The sequence below is a fragment of the Typopeltis vanoorti genome, chromosome 10 (assembly GCF_054136105.1).
Source record: "Typopeltis vanoorti isolate ZY-2024b chromosome 10, IOZ_Tvanoo_1.0, whole genome shotgun sequence".
Taxonomy (NCBI): domain Eukaryota; kingdom Metazoa; phylum Arthropoda; class Arachnida; order Uropygi; family Thelyphonidae; genus Typopeltis; species Typopeltis vanoorti.
In genome coordinates this window covers 80,254,924-80,278,113 of record NC_143558.1, presented here as the reverse complement: position 1 = coordinate 80,278,113, position 23,190 = coordinate 80,254,924, and the positions used below count along the sequence as shown (strand labels likewise).

The window sequence follows — 23,190 nt, the reverse complement described above, 5'->3', positions numbered from 1 at the left end:
TTCATGTCAAGCGGGTTGTTGGCACACGATTCTTATTGTTCAGCTGTTCAGCGCGGCAGGTCAAACAAATTACCTGTCTCACAAAATGCATGCTTCAATCTTTCTCTGCCTACTTCAGGAGCAGCTGACTTCCCTTATTTATTTAGAAATATCACGTATCTAACGCGAATAGAAAATACCTACTTTTGACCTAAACGTTCTTCTCGGAGATAAGGAGTTTCATGTATACCAAATAACCTGACTTTATTTTAGTTCTAAATCTTTCATCATGAAACCAGAAGAGCACAAGTTAAAAGGTAATTCTGTAAGTTTGCATGGATATGAGAATCAACGGAAACAACATCCATGAAATGAAGTGAAGAACTGGCTGATCTTCATCCTGCTTGTTTGCAGTATGTATGTATATATGTAGGCATGAGAGAACGTCTATAACGTAATATCAAGAAGATAGATTCAGTGCCTTGACTAGATTTAAGAAGTATTTCAACGATTATTCTATTTGGTGTATGCTGTTTTTTCTCGATTTTAGACCTTATCACTATTTCAAAATCTAAATTATAAACTTATAATAATCATACATTTAAAAAACAGTTAAAATCCAAACTTGAATTATTAGTTTTGTATCGCCAGTTTTTCTGTTATGCCTGAAAGAGAATTCGAGTTTCAGGAAGAAAAAAAGTATTAGACACATACGTTTAATTAAATAAATAATAGAAGCTGTAGCATCTTTCGTAAGTGTAGAATTATGAACTTGTCCATTTTTTTCGATAGAAATCAATCAGAGAAATTGGGAAGCATTTCCTCATATTAAAAATAAAAAACCCTACCTCCGTATGGGATTTTTTCACCCGGAAACTCGTGTTTTTCGTTCCCCAGAACAGGCAAACCTGCTCCATGAACACACAGATTACAGTCATGAATACGTCCCAGCCATATACCGGTCCGGTGCCCGGATACAATTGTGGGGGGGGGGAGGAAGGATGGGGAAAGCAATGGCGGTGAACTACTCTGTAAAAACCTCACTAGGAACACCTTGTGGGCAACCATTATGCAGATTTTTATTAGGGTTACATACATGGTACTTAATATAATTTCCAAATATTTCAGAAATTTAATTATTATATATTTATATGAAAAGATAATTATTAAGATATAATTAACTCAATTAAGATATTATTTCATATAATTATTAAGATAATTATATGAAATTATAATCATATGTGAAATAATATATGCAAATATAATTATTTATATGAATAATTTTTATAATTATAATTATATGAAAATAAGAATGAAAAGAAATATACACCTAGAGAAATGTCTCATATAGAGTAGGTCGAAATTCAGATCCCACTTGAAACTTTTATATTTTCTCTTTTTAACTTAGGAGGTTCGGTAGCCTTTCACAGCCAAGTAATCTGACTTCGCAGAAACGTATTCAAAGATGTCATAAGGCGACTAACCAGTATCTATCTAACAATATCTTCTCTGTCTCTCAATTACTTATATTCCATGGGCGATTTTACGTCGCACCTGAAGAAACCTCGAGCTTCGAGGAGGGGGTTGTTAATTAACCTTCAGTGAAATGATTTTACAAATATTTTTGCTTCCTTAATCCATGTCTTTCCAACAAAGGGTTCATCGATATCGATCAGTGCAACATCTTATGATATTTCATTTTATTATTTAAAAGCCAAATTCCTTCATCACGATACCAACGATATCAAAATGAAGTAAAGCACAATACAGTATATTATTATGTGACACCTCCAGGGAGTCTAAAGACTCATCGAGGGAAAGTGTGCCAACAGCATCGAACGATTGTCCCCTTCCAACTAACCGCGCTCAAACTTGCGTAACTTTCTGCTGAGCCATTAGTAGCAGCAGCTCTACCAATCAACCAACCTTTGCTGGCTAAAAAAGCAAATGAAATACATTAATAAATATAAAATAAAAACTTAAGTGTGTTCTGACTTTGGGCAATCCTGTATTGTACTGTGAAAAGTTTATCGCGAATAAGGAGAATTTATTGTTTTGATAATATTTACTGCAATAATAAAGAAGCCAACAGATTCATAACTGCGTTTCGATATATAGGGAAAAAATATTTTGTTCAAAAAGAAGAACCTTAATAGAACTTTTTTGGTCTCCAATAAGCAAGAGGGAGAGAGGAGTTTCACACCGTGCGATGAAATTCATCTTCTGCCTAAGAACATTCACAAACATCCATGCCCACGATGAGATTCAAACCTATCGGTCGAACAGCGGTGACATTAGTCATAGTCCCAATTAGACTGAAACAATGCTGTTTGATAACTAAAGGCAATTATCAAATGGGAAGTCGGATAAAATGCATTTTGGAACGGGAAATGTCCGCATGAAATTTAATGATTCAAATATTACATGTTAGCATTCAAAAATGCTTTATTCAAAAATCGCTTGCTAAAATGAGAATATAAACAACAGAAGCAAACTGCCGTCGCTTGTTTACGAATAGAAGTCTGATGTTGTCGAAGTAATGTTGTGCAGGATTCTTGAGGATAATTTATTGGCAATATTGGTATGATAAATTGAATTGTGAAGTGAAGCTAATTCGATTTTATGTAGTTTTACAGCTTTGTTCAGAACACTAAAGTTGCGTTAACATAAATTCTCTGCTGTTATATTCCGGGTAGAGCTTCTATATTTATATTAAAAGATATATTGATAAAAGAGAGAAAGTTGTCAGTCGAGAACACTACACAGATAATTTAATATATGTTGTTTATAAAGAGTGAACCAATACATAATGGGTTTGGATTAGTGTATAATTGAATCACTGGAGCGTTGCTAATATACAGAAGTACTGAACATGCTAATGGATTGTGAATTCCGTAAATAGTTGCTTTTGTCATTATGGGTGGCCAGTAATCTTCATTAGACACTGAAATACACGCTGGTCTAATCTAATAGCGAAACCACACTTTCCACATGGTGGGTGTCTAGTTGACGTGATTGCATTTTAAGGAAGGAAAATTATAGCGTATACATGGTGAAAAAGGAATAAAGAGGTGGAGGAATTTGTCTCCCATAAAGCTTTCTCTCTAACGCTTTGCCAAGTGTGTTGCTCATGTGATACTCTCTCTCTCTCTCTCTCTCTCTCTCTGAGTGTGTGTGTGTGTATACACACACACACACACACACACACACACACACACACACACACACACACACACACACACACACACACACACACACACACACACACACACACACACACACACTTTGCAGATTCGCTTAAAACCCTTGCCTTTTAACGAAATATTGAATCTTAACTTAGTGGTTTTATCAATTCCCATAACAAAGCTATTTACATACCAGTTCTCGTTTTCATAGACAATTTTGACTTCAAAATTTGTTTATCTTCAAGAAGGTACAAATATTGTCTTGGAATTTCAATACTGAATTTCACTTTTCCCGTCTTGGCTGGCCGAGTGGTATCTACCCTCCAGCCAAGAGGCTACTGGTTCCAATCCCGCCAGGAGCATTCATGTTTGTAATTGTCCTATTAACTCTTTGTGGAAATGGCATCTGCTTCCCTATCGCTTCTTCTTCTTCTCTCAGAAGGCTTTACTTTAAATATAGTCTGTTGTGGACCAGGCATCGCCTAGTTCAAAAACAGAAGTTTAAATTTCCGCAAGCTATGGGTTCTTTCCTCCACCAACTCGCGAGTTGGTGGAGGGGAGAACCCTCCACTAACTTTGATCAGAATATTCTTTCTGATCATAAGATGATTCTATATGATCGTAGATATCGATAGTTTAAATGCCTACTGTTTCCATAGGTGTAGGGTTTGAATTGTGTTAGCGACGGGAAAAAAGATCCTTCACAAATGAAAATGAATTTAGAGGAAGTGCAAGGAGTCTCTTCCAGTAAACAGAAAAATCGACCTAAGATTACACGACGAGTTTTCAAACATAACAAGTGGATTCTATCAGAAATTAATGGTTTTTGTCTGCGTTGTTAACTTAACCCAACAATCTCGAAATTTTCTTTCTGGTTAATGATTCAAAATTAAAGGCATGAAGTTCATTTTACAGAACAGCCAGCAAACCGATAGAATACTATGAAAGTTAATAGTTTCATAATTAATCTGGGTACTTATAGCAACACTTTTAAATATTGCCACATAGGACAGTTTTGTACTGAAGCGGTGTTAATAAGTATATGAACGTCAAGGTATAAATGGAAAAAGAAGGGAGTAGCACGCCAAGATTTTATATTTCTTATGCTTCTCGATGTTAAACTTTTAAGAAACTGAAAAGTTTTCCATGTTCAAAATTTGTTTTTAGAATCTCTTAAAATATAGACGGCTCGATATGAACTCTCATTAACGTGATTACAAGATTTGTATTAAATCCAATCGCAAAGTTATCCTGAACACTGAAACACTATTCATCGATTTTCCTAGTGGTAAATAACTTTGAGTGGTTTCGATAAATTGCTAATTAAATCAGTGACGCACCTCTCCAATGATCGCCTGTTTCAGAAGGAACTGTAGACATATCCTCTGTATGGAGATGCCCAAATACCTCCCAATCCATTTGATGATACTCTATAGCCAGTGGCTATATCCTGCAAAATAGGTGAAATATTACGTTTCCGAAATCCTCCCCTTCATCTTATGTCATACAAGATCACAGGAAAATGATTCTCATTTTCGGTGTATATTTAAGGATATCCAAAGTGCTAAATAAATATAATCTATCAACCACTACTTTTAAGCCAAACAACAAATTACAACCCTTATTTGTTCTGCAAAACAATAGAAACTTCATCCTTTGACACATCCAGGCTGCACAAAATGTCGTGTGCATGCAGCTTAATATGGACAGACCGGAAAATCTATGTTATATGAAAAGGCTATTTTATAGGAAAAATTATATTATATGGAGAAACAGGGAAGTTTACTAACATACACCCCGAAGAACATAAAAATACGCACACTAACATCACGGACGCTAAGACTAGTGGATTACACCTTAGTAACCATTTCTTCAAATATGGTTAACTGACAAAAAATTACGGCACTTTTTTGTTAGGATGAGCATTCGCAGAATTATTATAACATACATTTCTATTCTAGTAAATAAATAAATTATGAAAATTCTCCACTGGTTTGAACTGGCGAGCTGTTTTTCTCGCTTCATTTTGCAGTAATCAACACTCTCCGAATCTCAAAAAGTATTAATTCACTAAATATGGTAAATTAATTTATTAAAAATACTTGGAGAAGGTTATTTTAATATCAATTTCAATAGCATGCAAAAATTAAATTTAAATTTAAATTATAACTGATAAATTAATTATTTCAGTTATACTATGTCATTTATATTACATCAAACTAAGAAAAGGATTTAAGGACTGCTCAGCGAATCGCTTTTCAGGAAAACAAATTGTTTCTTCCCATGCAGATGAATTTCGTCTGCCGCGATTTAGTTGTAAACTGTTAGGTTGTTTTGATGTCTCTCATCAAAATCCATCCCATTTTTGATTAGCAAAATGTTAAATTTTTTTTGTCAGATTTTTTTCTACTGCACATTTGGCAAATCAGTCCATGAGTTCAAACATCTATCGATTGACATAAGATTATGCGCACAGAACCAACTATTTTATTCTGGCACATTAGATCTGAGAAAGAGATATCTGTCTGTAGATGGAACTAAGTGTAATATTAAAAAAAAAGAAGAAATCCAATATAATTCAGAGTCTGATTATAACATGCATTTCTATTCTAGTAAATAAATTAGGTATGAAAATTCTCCACTGGTTTAAACTGGCGAACTGTTTTTCTCACTTCACTTTGCAGCAGGAAAGAAATTTCTCCGAGATACTTCATTTCTCCTCATACATGCTCCAAATCCTGGTTAATTAATGGATAAGATAATGTGGAGATACAATTAGGAAAGAGAACGAAAAAAATAAAAGTAAACATCTAAAGAAGACTTCGAGTCATACAGAAGGTAAAAAAAAGCTTCCTGCTCAGAATTTATAACTCATTTTTCTATCCTGTAGCAACTTATAAATTCCTATACACACCTGAATTTAGCAACCAAAATTGCCTACGTATAAATAAAGAATGTAGAGACTCCGAGTAGTGTTAATATATATCCTGAGGGAAAGTGGCTGATTAGACTAACTTTCGGAAATTTCGCAGTTTCATGTCTTCCCTCCCTCTCTCTTTTTCCCATTTAGCCTGAAGAAACATCTGTGCACGTTCGCACTGGAGAGTTTTACCGCAATAAAGAGAAGAAAGAAATACAGAAGACTTTTAGTATGATCTTCATCAACGTTCAATTGCAAGAAGCACGAAACCGATGAACGTGACCATTTCACATATGGGAAAGGACGTAAAAAGTAAATATTAGCATTAGTAAGACTTACTAGGACTTATTTGCAGGCTTCAGCAAAGGACATCTGTGTTGTTACCAATCTTTGTACAAAAGTTAGAAAAATTGCATTAACACTTTACGAAGATTAGGATGCTTTCTTAGTTGTCAGTGTTTCTTAATTGTTATGCAAATAGGCATTTTTCTCAAAACGTTCTCATTTTATAATGGAAATACTTGATAAACTTTTAACAAATTTTAGCTTTAACAATTTACGAATTTTAATTTTATTCTAATTAATATCTAGATTTAGTGAATCTAGGCGTTAGTAATCAAAAGTAGAGATGTGTATTGACATCTGTATTTTTAATTTCCAGATTACTAGTGGGAAACTCTTCTTGCATATAATCGTCTAAAATCTACTTGAGATCAGAATAATATTCCAGGTTATCGTTTTACCCTTTTTCAAGATAATTAATAAACAAAATGCCTTTAGCATCCCAAAACACTGATGCCATGACCTTTCCTGCTGATGGAACCGACTTTGTCTTCTTTGGCGCTGAACAACCGGCTTTTGTCCACTGATTTGACTGCTTTTGGATTCTGGTGTGTAATGGGGAATCCAAGTCTCATCCATAGTAATAAATCGACGCACAAAACCAGTTTTGTTCTTGTTAAAACGCTCCAAGCATTCGTCAGAGATTTTCATGCGAGTGCGTTTTTGATCAGCTGTGAGCAAGCTCGGCACCCATCTTGCGCAAAGCTTTTTCATTTGCAATTCTTCATGCAAAATATATTCTACATTCTTTTGAAATGCCATTAGCCTCAGCAATTTCACGCACTTTGACTCGTCGGTCATCCAATACCATATCGTGCACTTGATCAATGATTTCTGATGTTGTTACACTTTTTGGACGTCCTTCACGTGGATCATCGTCAAGGCTGGTACGACCACGTTTAAACTCAGCAGCCCATTTCTCAATTGTGGAATACGAAGGAGAAGAGTGGCCTTTCGGAAGAGAAAGGGTTAGATCGTTTTCGAAAAATTTGTATACAATAGTTTAGACTAAAAGAAAACTAAACTTCAATAGATTTTTTTTTTGATTGAGCCAATTTTATATTGATATCAAGAAAATAATCTGAAGAATAGAATCTGATGTTTTTTGAATAAAATATTCATAGTAATCAATCTTATGTTGCATTTTCTTCTTAATAATGCTGTTGTTTCGGATCTAAACATACAATGAGATGTTCAAAGAAAGGAAGCTGTGATTGGGCAGAAGTAAAAGGCCCAATGGCCTTTTACTTCTGCCTAATGGCCTAGAACTTCGGTTCCCAACCAGTGGTGCACGTACCCCTGGGAGTACATACTGGGCCGTTGAGGGGTACATAAAAAATAATCAGTAATGGCGGAAAAAACAAGTAAAGTAAACAAAATACAAAACGTTAGTTATGGAACAGTTAATGTTAGTATTTAAAAACAGCTATTTTAAAAACAAGGGGTACACTTTATAGAAATGAGTTTAAAAGGACTACACAAGTGGGAAAAGGTTGGGAACCACCGGCCTAGAATAAGAACTGAAAAAAGGATTCGAAGAGATGAAGAGCAAGATACTAAAACAACTAGAATTGGATAGTAAATTTATTTCAGAGAAAATGTTCAAAACTAAATGACGGTAATGAATCAGAAATCAAAAGACATTCAGTGCGAAATACGCGAATCACTTATCTAAAACTTCAGGAGAAGCAATTTTGGAGTAAACAGGAATGAAAAATGAAGAACTATACATATATATAGATGAGATGCGAATAACACAGATTTGTTTCCGTAAGAAATTAAAAAAGAAACTGTATTAAGGACCTTTGAATATCGGCAAAATGACATAGCAGAAAGACATGTGAATGTAAATAAATAATTCTGACTGACTGCATTCACATACAGTTAACACTGAAATTATCACAGGTCTTAAATCAGAAATCTCAATAAAAATAAACAAATACAGGTGTGAATCGATATTGAGAAGTAATATTTTCTGGCGCAGAAAGTAGAAAATAAAATTCAGTAAATGGAATATATAACTTCAAAAAATAAAATATAACTTTTTTTGCCTAAAGATCAAGATAAAGATGTCAAAACTAATACCATTCCCAAATATCTAAATAACCGGATGACAAATTAAATCTATTTTTTACAAAAAGTTAGGAAGTTATACTAAATCGCTTATAACAGCGCACTGTTATTCGTATAAGTGATGGAAAATTTACTGATAAAGAAAATAGATGATATTATTCATGATCATTGCGAAATTTTCAAGAACATCTCTCTCTTCCCTCGATAATAATAAAATACGATTATTCTCAAGCTATGTAGTACCAACATATGAAACCGAAGCAAGCAAGCATACAAACAAAAAACGAAAACATCTTGGTGTAGTCTAGAAAATGCACGCTGTCTGCTGGAAAGATGTCGGTGCAAGTCCCACTGAGAAAAAACAGTAGCTCAGTCAGACGTATGATATTACGTATCACGTACCATATGTGTGACGTATGATACGTGAGATTTATCCATGAATACTGAATAAGTGTTATGTTCTATTTTTCATATACCCATCTAGCACATCCATCTAAAACTGGTATTCTTTAAGCCCGTGGATACAGTATGTCTTTAAACCTAAACCGGTGAATCTAATATATCTCGAAATGATAATTATTCTGAAGAGCACATAAAATTAACTTTCTAAACTCGAATATAAATCTATGTATATAAATAAAATGAATGTTTTTGTTACATCAGAAACAAAGTTTGTTATAATGAGCTGTGTTGTATAGTAGCAGAATTTTACATTTAAGACCACTTTTAACAAATACGAATCTCACGGTTTAATATACCATATATTATTCTGGTACACTGCTATACAGAACAAGAGTATGTTTATTTAACTATGTGTCTGAAACGCTTTCAAAGTGTTGCTGTGTACAGGTATATTTAATTAGTTTCGGCTCTCTTACTTATTATTCCCGTAATCCTTCATAGAAGGTGTAACCAGCGTGCGCAAAACACAAGTTTCTTTAGAAATCTTCAGCTAGTTGCATTGAATAATTGACTGTGTAATTAATATTTAATGATTCGACCGAGATGTTTTAGTAAGAGGAATATAATTTAGTCGCATGGCTTAGAATTGGCCAGCCGTCTTTTCTTTTCAGTCGGAACAAACTTGAAACCAGTCTGTTGTGTGCAACCAGCGTGAAGTTCCTATTGATTTGTATTTCACCTGAATACCTGACCAACATGAATGGAAAGTTTGAGCGCAGTTTCTTCCGCTTCCAGGATATTTTTATTGCTCTCCTAGTATGGATATATCTAATGCACTTTCGTCAGCACCAATCCTTTTCTTATTTCCATTTCTTTCAAGTACTTCAAACAAACTTTGTAGTATCAAAGACGTTTCTCCGATTACATTTGCTTCTTGGAAAAACAAAGGAATGATCGAAGTTTCGGAATTTCTTTTAGAAAGAGGAGGTTTTCTGCACTTTCTTCTGATGAGATGACTGTTGGCAGGACTCTGAATTCTAATGATAAGTGATTTTATACAGACACTATGCAAAGTAGTGTGTAGTGCTAAGAAGCACACTACAAATGCAAATCGAACATGAATTCCCCCCCCTTTTTTTTTCTCTTATAAAAACACAGAGAAATGGGAATTTTCATTATAGTGATTTGTTTTGACATTTCAGGCACACAGGTTATATTTAGATGTGACAATACAGCATACTGAACCAAGGTAGCAATGCAGCGCACAGTTTATGGAGAGAAGAGAGTCAGAATATATATGACGAAAATTCGATAAATTTATTTCGAGTAGATCAGATAATGACCGTACTTAGATGCATTACTTATTATTGAAATATGTACTAGTAATATTAACACAAATTTCGATAATAAATGTGCGGTTGAACAGGAAAACATCGTAACTTAGAGAACGAGTAAATGTTCTTTGCTTGAAAGTCTTTTCTAATATAGTTTCATGTGGTTATTTAACGAGTTAATATATATCATACAAACTTTATGTAGAAACTCAGAAACTCAGAAAAGTATAAGAAACAGGTTGGTTGCAGTTTTAAGAGCTGCTACTTTAATTGACATTACTTTAATTAGTGGTATTTGTTACTTATGTTCAAGTATTTCTTCATAAAATCAAACGCGAATTTACATTCACAACAATTCAGAATAATGGCAGTCAACTAGCCAATTTTAAATTGCAGCCTACTTCCTGTTTTCTCAGTACTTGACTCGCATTTTTCTTATATACGAATTTAAGATATCATTTAAGATATCAATAAAAATAATAATTTTTCTCAATTTTAGAAAAAAATAGGTAAAACACATTTGAGGAGGAAGAGGAGGAGGACAGAGAGAGAGACAGAGAGAGAAAGAGAGAGAGAAGGGGGGGGGGAATGCTTTCAGTAAAGTTTTTTTTTTTTGTATTTTGAGAATGCTCTTGTTCCTTTAATTAGATTTGCCATTCAGATTTGGTCACATCGAATTCCGTGACAAATGTAAGTGATGGAGCGATAAAATTAACCTTAGAACTAGAACGACTATGGATGGTAAATTAGTTCTAATGATTCTTGTAATAAGAGTGTCAGTGATTTTAAGGGTAATTGAAGCGACTTCATATTTACTGCATACTGCATTGATAGTCTTAATAACATAGAGGTTACTTATGCCGAACTGGAAATAGTTGCCATACATCTATTCTAAAATAAACACCATAAAGACTTCTTTTAATTCAGAATACATCTGTCAGAAGAACATAAAGATAGTGTGTATTTCTCCACATAAAAACATGATGCTCTTGATCGGGACGTCTAATACTTACATTACTTTCATAAATGTGATTATTTCAGCTATGTAAGAAAAGCAGCAGAAAGTGTTATCGCATGAATTTAGTTTGTTTATTTATTTATTTTTGATAATATATCTCCACCAGAACCTCTGAGGGCCTTTTCGATATACGTTGAAAAACCTCAGATTAGTCGTTTTTAGCATTTATGTTGTTTATAATGCTACATTCATATCAACCACGTAGTACTAATAGAACAATACAATTCGGTACCCATTACGGGTACCGAATTGTATTGTTCTTCTTTAAAGGCTGTTTGTGTTTATATATCTTCTTTAAAGGCTGTTTGTGCATTCTTTTCATATTGTTGATTTGCTGACTGCGATCGCTTATTTCTCATCACGCACTACTGAGCTGGAAGTGTGGATACAAAGAAAAGATGCCAACTCGAAATAGGGTTTTAGAAAATACCTTTCGTTCTTATAAAAAGAATGTTTTCATTTCTCTTTCTTTAATGTTACAGCGAAGATTTTATACTAATCTTCTGACATTTCTACAACAGAGAAACGTGACGCTAACGCACGTCTAGATCTACTGACGAACAGTTACGTGAGGTATTAATCTATCTAACCTGTTTTTATTTGATATTTTATTTATTTTCCTTTACAGACTTCGAAATAAAACTTGAAGCTCTCGAGGTAATTACTTTTGCTATCTGGGGGTTTTGACAACTGCATTCATAGAATCAACGTACTCAAGGCAAGAATAAAATTATCCACACGTCACACAAGAGACGACTAATCTCTGAGGAGTTCTGTTTTAACATTGTAAGTCTTTGATTTAAAAAAGTATTGACCCGAGAGCGCTGAAAATTAGTGGTAGAGGCTGTGAACATCCATATAAGCTGGTGTGTGAAAGTTACGTATTCCATATATCTGAGCGAGTCGAAATCATAATTATAAAAGAAATGTTCTTTAAGTACTCTTCACTCGGCATTTGAGATATCCAAGTATCCATAATTTATAGCTAAATAGTGACTAATGCTTGTCCTAGTGAAATCTCCAACGGGGGTTAAAAATTACTTTGTAAGGTTGAATAAGAAGTAACTCATGCAAAAGGTAAGTTTAGTGTACGGTCTGTTACTGCTCGTAACTTTTTTATGAAGTTCCAATAGACAAACATTAGTTTAACTTTTTGACTATAACATATGCTTTTTCTAATCTTTCTCATCTAATGTTTCAAATGAAATTTCTTAAATGCTCTTTCTTTCTTTAGAATTAATGAGTAACATTTATTTACATTCTATATAGTTAGTTTATTTGAGTGGACACATTACTCATTTTCACATCCCTTTTTGATTAACTACTTCAATACTCTTGCTGGATATCTTAAAGGAGGAGTGATATTGCTGTATACGTGCTTAAATACTTTGCTCTTAATTTGGTAATACGGTTACCACATAATGTGTGTACGAGAGAGACAGAAAGAGAATGCACGAAAAATAATAAGTAAATTGAGTTCACTATAAAAAAAACGGAAGTTTCATTAGTTGCAAAGTACCGAACTAAATGCCCAATTCGAATGTCGCATTCTGTAATGTTAGAAAATGCCCATGCACAAATCTTTTTGTGTATCCATAAAATAATATTCAAGGATAAGTTTTTTTTCCCTTTTATAGAAATATATCCTGAATCCCTGCTGACATATTGCTATGTGGGCGATAGGTTTCAGAGACCTCTTTGAAATGGAATTAACAATTTAAATTAAAATAAAACAGAAATGTATATTATCAGATTAATTATTTATATCTAAGGTCACTGGACGCCGTAGGCTCACTCTCGTACTTTATAGGGTTTTAGAAGTGAAGTCTTCTGCTAGAAGTGGTAGAGTCGCGAATTCCCTTTTCACACAGAGTTGGTAGGACAATAACAAACATTTACACCCATTGCGGGATTCAAACCGCTGCCTCTTGGCAGAAAAGCGGATCGCTAACCACCCAGCCGACTCATAAAAAAATGCCATACGTAAATGCTTTATTTTCACCACCTCCCAAATATGCTCAACCTAATGAGTAAGTCATTTGTGTATTTTAAACTGTTAACAACGCTAGAAGTTTCCACAGTGATGTGTTTGCATTTGTATGCGGAAATACACCACAATGACCTTTTAATATATCACGTATTCGATATTTATTTACTGCAGGTAGTTTTCATGGTTGTTTTCTCTTTTGGACCAACTTTATTGAATAAGTTTGTTTCGAGGTGCTCGATCAAGACGTGATGAACATGGCTAATGGATGCCCTATGAATGCTCATATGCGTTTACTAAATGATCGATTACTCGTGTCAGGCAAAGAGTAGCTTTGTTTATGTGACTTCCGCGGTATGAGTGCACTCCTGTAATGATACACAGCAAGATCTGTCTTTTTCCAGAAATATTTCATCTACATGGGAAGCCTCTGTCATTCAAAGAAGCAATAAGTATCTCATTAATATATGTGCAGCATGTGGAATAAGAAATTTTAAAGCAACCCCCTGTTTTACAAAGCGTATCAGAAATTTACCAAACTCACATGACTATTTGAATATAGGGCCTCGCGCCGGCGAGCTGTTTTCACCACAACTTGACAGCGATGGTGAACATATTAGACGAATTAAAAGGTCAAAGTTCATGAAAAAGAAAAAAATAAAGCGAAACAGCATATCGTCTAAGTGGATTACGCATAGTCTCTTCATTAGATCTTACACATGTGCTAAACAGAAAGCTGCCAATTATTATGGCTTACGTTAGTGAGAAAAATAAAAAAAACTGCCAACATGTCGATAACGTAATGAATCAGTATTATCAAAAATCCCTCCTCAATACACACACACAAATGAGCTCTATGAAGCAAGTTTGCGTCGATGAGAGTGCGAAGGGGAGATGGCGGATCTTAAATTTTCATGCAGATATGAGTATTCATGTACTCGAAGTAGGGATGGTGTCGCTACTCCATTAAGGAGCTCAGAGACAAGTAGTATTGCGCCCGTGTTTAATCAGCACATTTATTATCTCCTCCTCTCTACAGCCGCCTATTGGGTTGAATATAGCATGCGGGAAGGTCTGGTCATGTTTTAGAAAGAGCCAGATGCATCGGCTAATGCACTTAGACATGGGGTGACGGAGAGAAACGATTTACATAATATTACGGATGGAGTAGGAGATACCCGTGAGCTTTATAGGTTGAGTTAGCAGGCGGGTCCATTATCTCATGGGGATTACGTTAGGATTAAATGACAGGGACCATTGAACTCGCGAGTGTATGTAAAGAAAAAAATAGAGATAAAAAAAGTAAGGATAAGCATTTTATCACGTTTTACATTTTATGACTGCAATACGTTAGGTTATATGGTAACTTCAAGCTTAAGATATTATCGCTGTTTTCGGTTTGTACCGATGACTTGCACTCGTGAACTTGTAAACACGCCAGCCTAACGGTCGTGAATATTTTATTACACTACCACAACATATACTAGAACACGAAATACTACGGCTCTTGCCAGCAATGTCAAGGAATCACAAAACGGTGATACGAGCCTGCTACTACCTACGAAACAAGTGCAAATAACAAGCTGTTGTTTTTTTTTTTTTTCGTGTGGATGGGTGGGGAGTATTTTGGTTTACTGTAAAGAAGCACGTTACTTATTTAGGAATGAGGCGATTGTACAATTAATCTATAATAATATGTTTCTAATAAAGTATATGATAATAAAAATCTATAATTATTTATTTCAAACATGTTGAGAAATATGCTTTGAGAAACAGCCGTTAGCCAATTCCATTAAATTCAATACAAGATTCTGAAAAGAGACATAATGGGAGAAGACTTAATTAAGGAGAGAGAGAGAGAGAGAGAGAGAGAGACTCAAATTTTGCCTTAAAAAAGTATATTCTTTATATAGCAACTCCGTCCACGAAAGTTGAACCTATGGATTTCAACATCATATCACATCAGGTTGTTCCTTAAGCAAGCAGTGGAACTAAATCGAAATGTACATAAAAATCATCTACAAGCTAAATACTTTTACAAACCCTGAAGATATAAATTTTATCTCTGATGTAAAACTATCACACTACTTATTGGAAAGCACGAAGTGGCTTAAAATTGTGTCATGTTAGGTTGGTAGTGCAAGATTTCTAGATTATCTAACCCTTGATCCACATACGATACTATTAGATTTATAATCTTTTCGATGTGATTCACATAAAAATTAATAATTACGAAAGGAAATAACGTTTTAAACGAATTCAAAAGAAAATTCTATAATTATTGAGTTTTAAAAAGTGATGAATGTCATGAATGGAGCGTTACAAAACGTACTTCCACTACAACGGACAAAAATACAAGTAATACGATATCGTATATTCAATAAATTATAAGCAGTTCTCATAAACGTGTAATCAGTTTTAATGAATATGAATTTTTGTCCTTTTGCGTCCTGTTACTCCATTCTATTTGTCTTTAACATGGTATATTTGATTTTAAAGCCTATTTACCTGCTGTGCCGAACAAAAATAAGCTGAACTCCAGTTCAGATCCTTGTCGAAAAGGAAGATCTCCATTTAAACTAATTAGTTTATTTATTTATTTATTTTTCATAATAGATCAAAAACTCTGACCCCTATAATGCACATTAGATGATCAAAAATTATTCATTAAAGTTAAATATATCTATTTTAATTCAAAGTTGCAGTAGTGGACTTATGATATATTTTTACTTGCTTACTTCGTCATAAACTGACGTTTATTATCACGTGTGAATTTGTTCCACGTTTTTATCACGTGGAACAAATACGTGATAAAAACGTGGAACAAATCCACAAAGTAATACAAATAATTATAAAAAAATTATATTAGTAAGTGTCCGAAGGAAAATTAGAGGATCACAGCCTACAGGGACAACAAATACATTTGTATTCATACAACGCTCCAGCACAGAGATAAATTATATGCTGCAGTTTTCTCGCCTGAATATGAAATAATGACAAGGCACTGCATGACAGATTTTACGAGGAAGTCAGAAAGTATGCGAAATGTATTTACTATAGAGTAAAACAAACAAAGAACGGACAAGCATATAGTTTTATTCTTGGTTTCTAGATATATCTGGCCTAGAGTGTATAAGAAAAAAAATGTATGCTTGTGGGAAAAGGAAATTCAGCTGTAACCGCGTATGCATCGTTTCCTTCAGCGTTTCATAGCCGACAGAATGCAGACCGACAGCAAATTACCATGAGTGCTTTACAGTCGGTTTGCTTCATCAATAGAAACCCATTCACATCGACAGTTGAAAACACTTTTAGTATTATTAACAGTTGTTTTTAGTTGGAACCTTCGTCGGTGACACTTACTCTACTATTCCATATTGGAATTTATACCCCTCCCCTTGTCAGTAAGCCAAAAACACAGTCGCACCATACTGTGTTGTACGTTTTCTGTATTTGCTGCTGCATGCACCTAAGAACATTACTAAATATTATTTTTGGTGCATATAGTCAATGAAGTGACTAAGTTTACAAGGATAATTCAGCACCAACTGATTAATTAGCGTCAAATACTTCCACCTTAACAACAGAGTACGTGTTAAATTATGGGCACGCACGCATAGGTATAGGGCTAGCCAAAAATAATACAACGCGTTGCTTTGACATGTCACATTCGTGACGCACATAACATAATGAATTCTAAGAAGTTTAAAGTAATAAACAATTTAAAATAGCAAACTGCATTTATGAAAACAGGACAAAGAACGACAGAGTAAAACGTACCCACTGCGTTTGCACAGGAAATATAAGGGAGAAACACTTGTAGCATTTTGAGTATATTTGCATTACTAGACTGAAAGAAAAAAATATAAGGTATGGAAATTCAGGTAAGCAATGTACAGTGTAGACTGTTCTGACTTTTTTTCAGTCTCAGCACTGTCTTTTTTCTAAACCTATTCGCTACAATTCTCTGAACAGTTTCTCAAACTAATTTTACAAAGATCTATGGGAACATAATTTTCAGTTTATAAACCTAAACAGGGCAATAACCGTTTATGTGAAACTACCAAGGAAAGTTATAAACCTAACATGAATTTCTGCCATTAATGGGCTTAAAGTTAGATAATTCGGAAATTCTACTCGATAGACAAAACTGGAAATTTTTCATGCCTCTTCAATCCCCCGTTAAAAGCAAGGTGATAAAAATCGTCTAATACCTAAATTATTCTAGTCATGCATTCTACTTTCTGTTTCCATGTCTATACTCTATACAAAAACGGTAATGAAGTTCTTTTTTACAGTATGGATCTGAAGTGTAAAAGATTTCTAAGAGATGGAATAAAATACTTACAGTTGATGCAAGCTCTTAAAGGAGTTTTTGAAGCAGGAATTATTTATTAATCTCCTTTTTATTATTGTTCATCACACACACACACACACACACACACACATACACACACACACACACAGGTTGAAAATCTATAGCTCTTTAGCAATGCAGTTATGCCAAAAGTTAGATGAGTTAGATAAAATTAAATAAATAATATATAAATTAGATACTTGCGCAGCCGTTTAAATAAATGAGTAGAAAAAAAAGTTGAACATAAAAAATAATTCATTCTGAAAGATAAAAACATTAATTCTAATCAGTTGCTCGTAATTAATAAAGTAACAACTACAATCCTGGTTCCTTCATATAAAACTGCAGCAGTTCTCTCACAACCTAAGTATTATTATTATTATTAGAAGTAGAAGTACGGACAACTCCAAGGAGTCCTCAGACTCATCGAGGGAGGCCTTAACATCATGTCCATCACAACTATTTGACATTCACACAGTATCTATCATACTTCGCCTTGAACTCATTTACAGTCATGGCACCCACAACAGGCTCTGGCAGCTTATTCCACTCATTCACCACTCTCCAAGTAAAAAACCTACTCTAACACTTTTGCTAACCACACTCTTGCCCAGCTTCCATGGATGGCCCCTAGTCCTCCCACTACCAGTCCTATTCTCAAAAATATCTTCTGAATTAATCTTATAGAAACCCTTCAGTAATTTGAATGTCTCAATCATATCACCACTTTTCCGCTTATCAACCAATTTCTGCAACCCACAAATCTTCTACCTATTCTCATAAGGTTCATTCCATAGACCTGCTATCATATTGGTCACTCGTCTCTGGATCCTCTCCACCTCCTCCCCATCAAGAAGAAACCCTGGCACCCAAATTTGGGCACAGTAGTCTACGTGAGGTCTTACGGGCTCGATACAGAGGAACAATAACCTGTTTGTCCCTGTTCGTCAAAGTATTTTTCCGCATCCAAGTGATTTGATGAGCTGATTTAGCCACTTTTGCGATGTGCCCCCTAAACGTCAACTGCATATCCACCAACACTCCTAAATCCCTGGCCTCGTCAATCTCCTGGAGTACCGTTCCACCAATGTGGTAAACTTCTGCTAATTTTTTCACCCCAAAATGCATAACCTTACATTTTGCCACATTAAAGTGACATTTATTCTCCTTATCCCAGCCATCCAAACTATCCAAATCATCCCGCAAAATTTCGAAATCCTGTGCATTCACTATTGCTCTACCCAATTTTGCATCATCAGCAAACAAATGAAAAGTTCCTCTCAGATCCTCTCCTATATCGTTAATGAACAAATTAAACAGTAGTGGTCCAAGAACAGAACCCTGCGGCACACCACTAGTCACAGGCCGTCTTTTGGACTCTACTCCTGAATAAACCACTCTCTGATATCTCTCCATCAACCTCCCTCCATCTCACCAACCCTATATCCTTCCCCATATGCTGCAGTGTACTGATTAGAATTCCATGTCGTGATCCTAATGGACCTTGCTAAGGCCTTTGACAGGATACCACATGGAATTCTAATCAGTAAACTGCAGCATATGGGGAAGGATATAGGGTTGGTGAGATGGATAGGAGGGTGGTTGATGGAGAGATATCAGAGAGTGGTTTATTCAGAAGTAGAGTCCAAAAGACGGCCTGTGATTAGTGGTGTGCCGAAGGGTTCTGTTCTTGAACCACTACTGTTTAATTTGTTCATTAACGATATAGGAGAGTCTGAGAGGAAGTATTCATTTGTTTGCTGATCATGCAAAGTAGGGTAGAGCAATAGTGAATGCACAGGATTTCGAAATTTTGCGGGATGATTTGGATAGTTTGGAGGGATGGGATAAGGAGAATGGATGTCAATTTAATGTGGCAAAATGTAAGGTTATGCATTTCGGGGTGAAACGATTAGCAGCAGTATACCACATTGGTGGAACTGTATAGCTGGATAAGGGTAAACCCATTACCTTCTTTTATTACTCCTTTATGCAGTGGAACTATTTTCTCCTCTTTCCACTCCTCGGGACTAACCCAGACCCGAGACTCAAATAAAACAAAATGGTCAAGGGCACTGACAATTCTTTAGCCGCTTCACGTACGACACGAGCTAGTATACCATCCAATTCCACAGATATATTGACATTGAGGTTTTGTAATAGGCTATTCACCTCCACTTCATTCACCATCATTCCGGTATAAGCTGTTTGTTCCTTCATTCATGCAATGTCACCACCTGGATGATATACTCTTGCAAAGTGCTCGCTCAGTAATTCCACTAAATCAACTGATTCGGTTACGTCCCTACCATCAGCATTCTTTAAAATCATTCTGCCCTATACATTTTTTCTTTTACTTGCAACATATCGAAAAAATTGTGGGATTCTCATTAGCCTGCATGGCTAATTTTCTTTCATAATCCGATTTTTTTGCTTTTCTTACCACACTCGTTACCCTTCTGGCCTGCGCTTTATACCGTTCGTGTGCCTGCAGGTCACCTTTCTCCTTAAATTCCCTCCACAGTTGTTTCTTTTTTACAGCTCAAGCTTAATGGTTTTATTCATCCATTTAACCCCTACTTGATTTACTATTTGGACTTTAGGTATACAGTCAGCCATTGCCTCCTGTAAACACTCCTTAACCACCTCCCATGCACTATCAACATCCAGCCCTTGCAGTTTTGCATGGCATAGCACTGAACCAAGCAATCTCCTAAGCTTGTCATACTTACCAGCCTGGTAATTCGACATGTACCCTGACTCTGTCTTAATTGAAAATTCCACACATTTAGCCACCTCTCAAGTCAAGACCCTATGATCACTCTCAACGATTGGTAGCAACGTGGTCATATTCGTTACAGCCAAATTCTCAGATGCAATTACTAGGTCAAGGCACTCTCTGACCCCTAGTATTTTCTATTAAATGCTGTCGCAGATAGTTATCCCTTAATAACTGCATAAAATCCAATTCCTTCCTCCCATGTGTCCTCTCCCCCTTCCAATCAATGTTATCATAGTTGAAATCCCCCATAATAATTACCCTCCTTCCACTCATTGCTTCTATTTGCTTATGCATACTATCTGCACCATCTATTCCATCACCTGGTCTATAGCAGCACCCAATTGTATATTTAGTTCTGCTAGCCACAATCTCACACCAACTGGCCTCAAATGTGCTCTTTTCTCTATCCTGCAGTTCAACCTCTATTCTCCTTGGCTGCAGTTCATCATCTATCATCAATAACACTCCTCCCCCCTTTTTTATTCTCCCTGTCCCCCCTAAACACACTATACCCCTCACATTCAATACAACTAGCTATATCATCTTCTGTCAGCCATGTTTCAATAATGCCAATAACTTGTGGCCTGGAAGAGCCAACCAAGGCCAAAAATTTATTCTTTCTTGTTCCTAATACTACTGGCATTAGTATACATGAAATGCAGAAGCCTGATAGTCCCAGCCCTATTTTGATGCCTTATACTAAATATCCCATTCTGATTTGTTGTACTTCGTACTTTTTCTGGCATATTATACGCATTCATAGACTCAACTGCCTTCCTAAAGTCTGCTTATGTACTCCTCCCCCCCTCCTTAATAACTCTAGTTTCCCTGATTCTGCACTTCCACTGCCACTTCATTCAACAACACTTTTTCAAGTCTCCGCACACCAAATCCATTCAAATACAAACCATCCAGCTTATATAAATTCTTTCGTCCATCGAACTCACTCATCGAACAAAGTATACATGTGTACATTTTTGCATTAAATCGCCTTGTAATTATTCATCAGTTTATGATTTTATCTCTTGGAAGGATATTTTTTCTGATCATTTTAATGACGGTTTAATGTTTATGAAGGCTTAATATTTTAATAATGGCTAGCACATTTAAATATATATCACATTTCTTGAGAAACTCGTAGGATAAATAAATGGTAAGAGCATTCTGCTTTTCAAGCACAGTGGTGTGTCGCTTAAGTAGCATAAATCGGACTACTCGATTAACCGCCATTTAAAGTTCTACGACTGTTAATTGGAAAACCGGTTAATCTGTAGCTACCTTTTTTTTTCGCTTAAAGAAGTGAAAAGCATGCAATGAAAAAAACAGCACATAGATTACAATGGTTTATCAATTACATGCGCATAATTCAATAACAATGTTTTCAACGTTCTTGCAATAAAGGTAAATTCATTAAAGTTAATTAATAAAATAATTCGTTACGTTTTCCGGCTCAGACTTGAAACATGTTTTGTCGGCCATTACTGTCTCTCCTTCTTAAAAAATAAAGCCTACAACAAAACACATAATAAAATAACAAAAGAAGAACAGATACTGTTTACTCTTTTACTTTTATACATAAGAGATCTTTATGAAGCATTTCTTTGTTGGCTGCATTTGAGGATCTAAGTCACATTTCGTGCTAACAGAATAACGTCTTCGATCTCTAGGGTTTAGTTACTGCCTGGATGACATCCATATCATACTGGCAGTGAGTAACCTTGCATATAATTTCTTTGTCTTGTGAAGGAAAACATTATCCTTCAACTATTCTTCAAAAATCTTTTATTTCTGATTTCTGATTCTTCCTTCTAATATTAAATCACTCTTCGCAGTGTCATCCAATTTTCTTATTTGTTCCTTTATATGGAAAAATATGCTTTATGAACTTTTGAACATTAACATAATTATGTCCTTTAGTTTTTCGGATAAGGCATTTAAACACTGAGAGCCAGTTATAAAAAAGTAAATAAGTGATAATTCACAGTATCAATTCTCTTTCCAGATACACCAAGCATAACAACAACAAAATTACAACTTTTGTGTTGAATCACAAGAAGCTGCGTGGCTTACTCTGGCTACTACTAATCTAGGTCTTATACCAAAACAATACAGTGCCTTGATATTATGCGTTGCAATGCCAATATCTTTAGTTCTCGAGATGTCCGTAAGAAATTCATGTAGCCGAGGAAGGTGCTGTCCGAGTTAGGAATAACTGGTTCAGATTATCACTGTCACAATTAATTCATTAACAGTCATAATAAGACATACTAAGAAAATAACGTGTTTCAAGTGAATTATCCCCATTGATGCAATGAACGCTTTGCTGCAATGAGTAATCAGGAGGGTGTACTTTCTACATGGCGGATGGCACTCAATTAAATATGCACGGCCTGACAGAGATTAATTGTGTAATTTATTTGAGGCCAGAAACCGAGTCATGCACGCATGCTGCTGTAAACAGTGAATTATAGATTAGTGGACCAACTAAAGCATTTTAATGCAAACAATAGTATAAATAGATGTGTACTAAGAATGGATAATCATCCAAAACTCACATATGCTGTTTGTTTGCCTGCATCTTTCTTAATCAGCTATTGCAATCTACACGAAAGTCCAGATTTAACAAGATCTTCCTCATGATGTAGGTTTCCTCTTTTGATAAAATGACTTCCACGTACGCCGTATTGATCCAAAGTGCCTAAAGATGCCCTACGGGAATTTACGTCATTTCTTCATAGCATGCCCACAATTAGAGCACACGTACAGGCTGAGTTATGAGGCTTTACATACAATGCTCAACTTTATCCCGTT

At 35.2% G+C, this 23,190-nt stretch overlaps 1 protein-coding gene and 1 long non-coding RNA gene across 2 annotated transcripts in view; one reads left to right on the top strand and one right to left on the bottom strand.

Annotated features, from left to right (window-relative positions):
- Positions 1–6,969, top strand: part of LOC150102537 (uncharacterized) — a 41,813-nt gene extending 34,844 nt beyond the window's left edge. Inside the window, exon 3 of the long non-coding RNA XR_016548967.1 lies at positions 6,746–6,969. This is a non-coding gene — a long non-coding RNA (uncharacterized LOC150102537). The remainder of the gene's footprint in view (positions 1–6,745) is intronic.
- LOC150102536 (IDLSRF-like peptide) overlaps positions 1–23,190 on the bottom strand; it is a 166,017-nt gene that overhangs the window by 90,914 nt on the left and 51,913 nt on the right. The window lies entirely within an intron of this gene.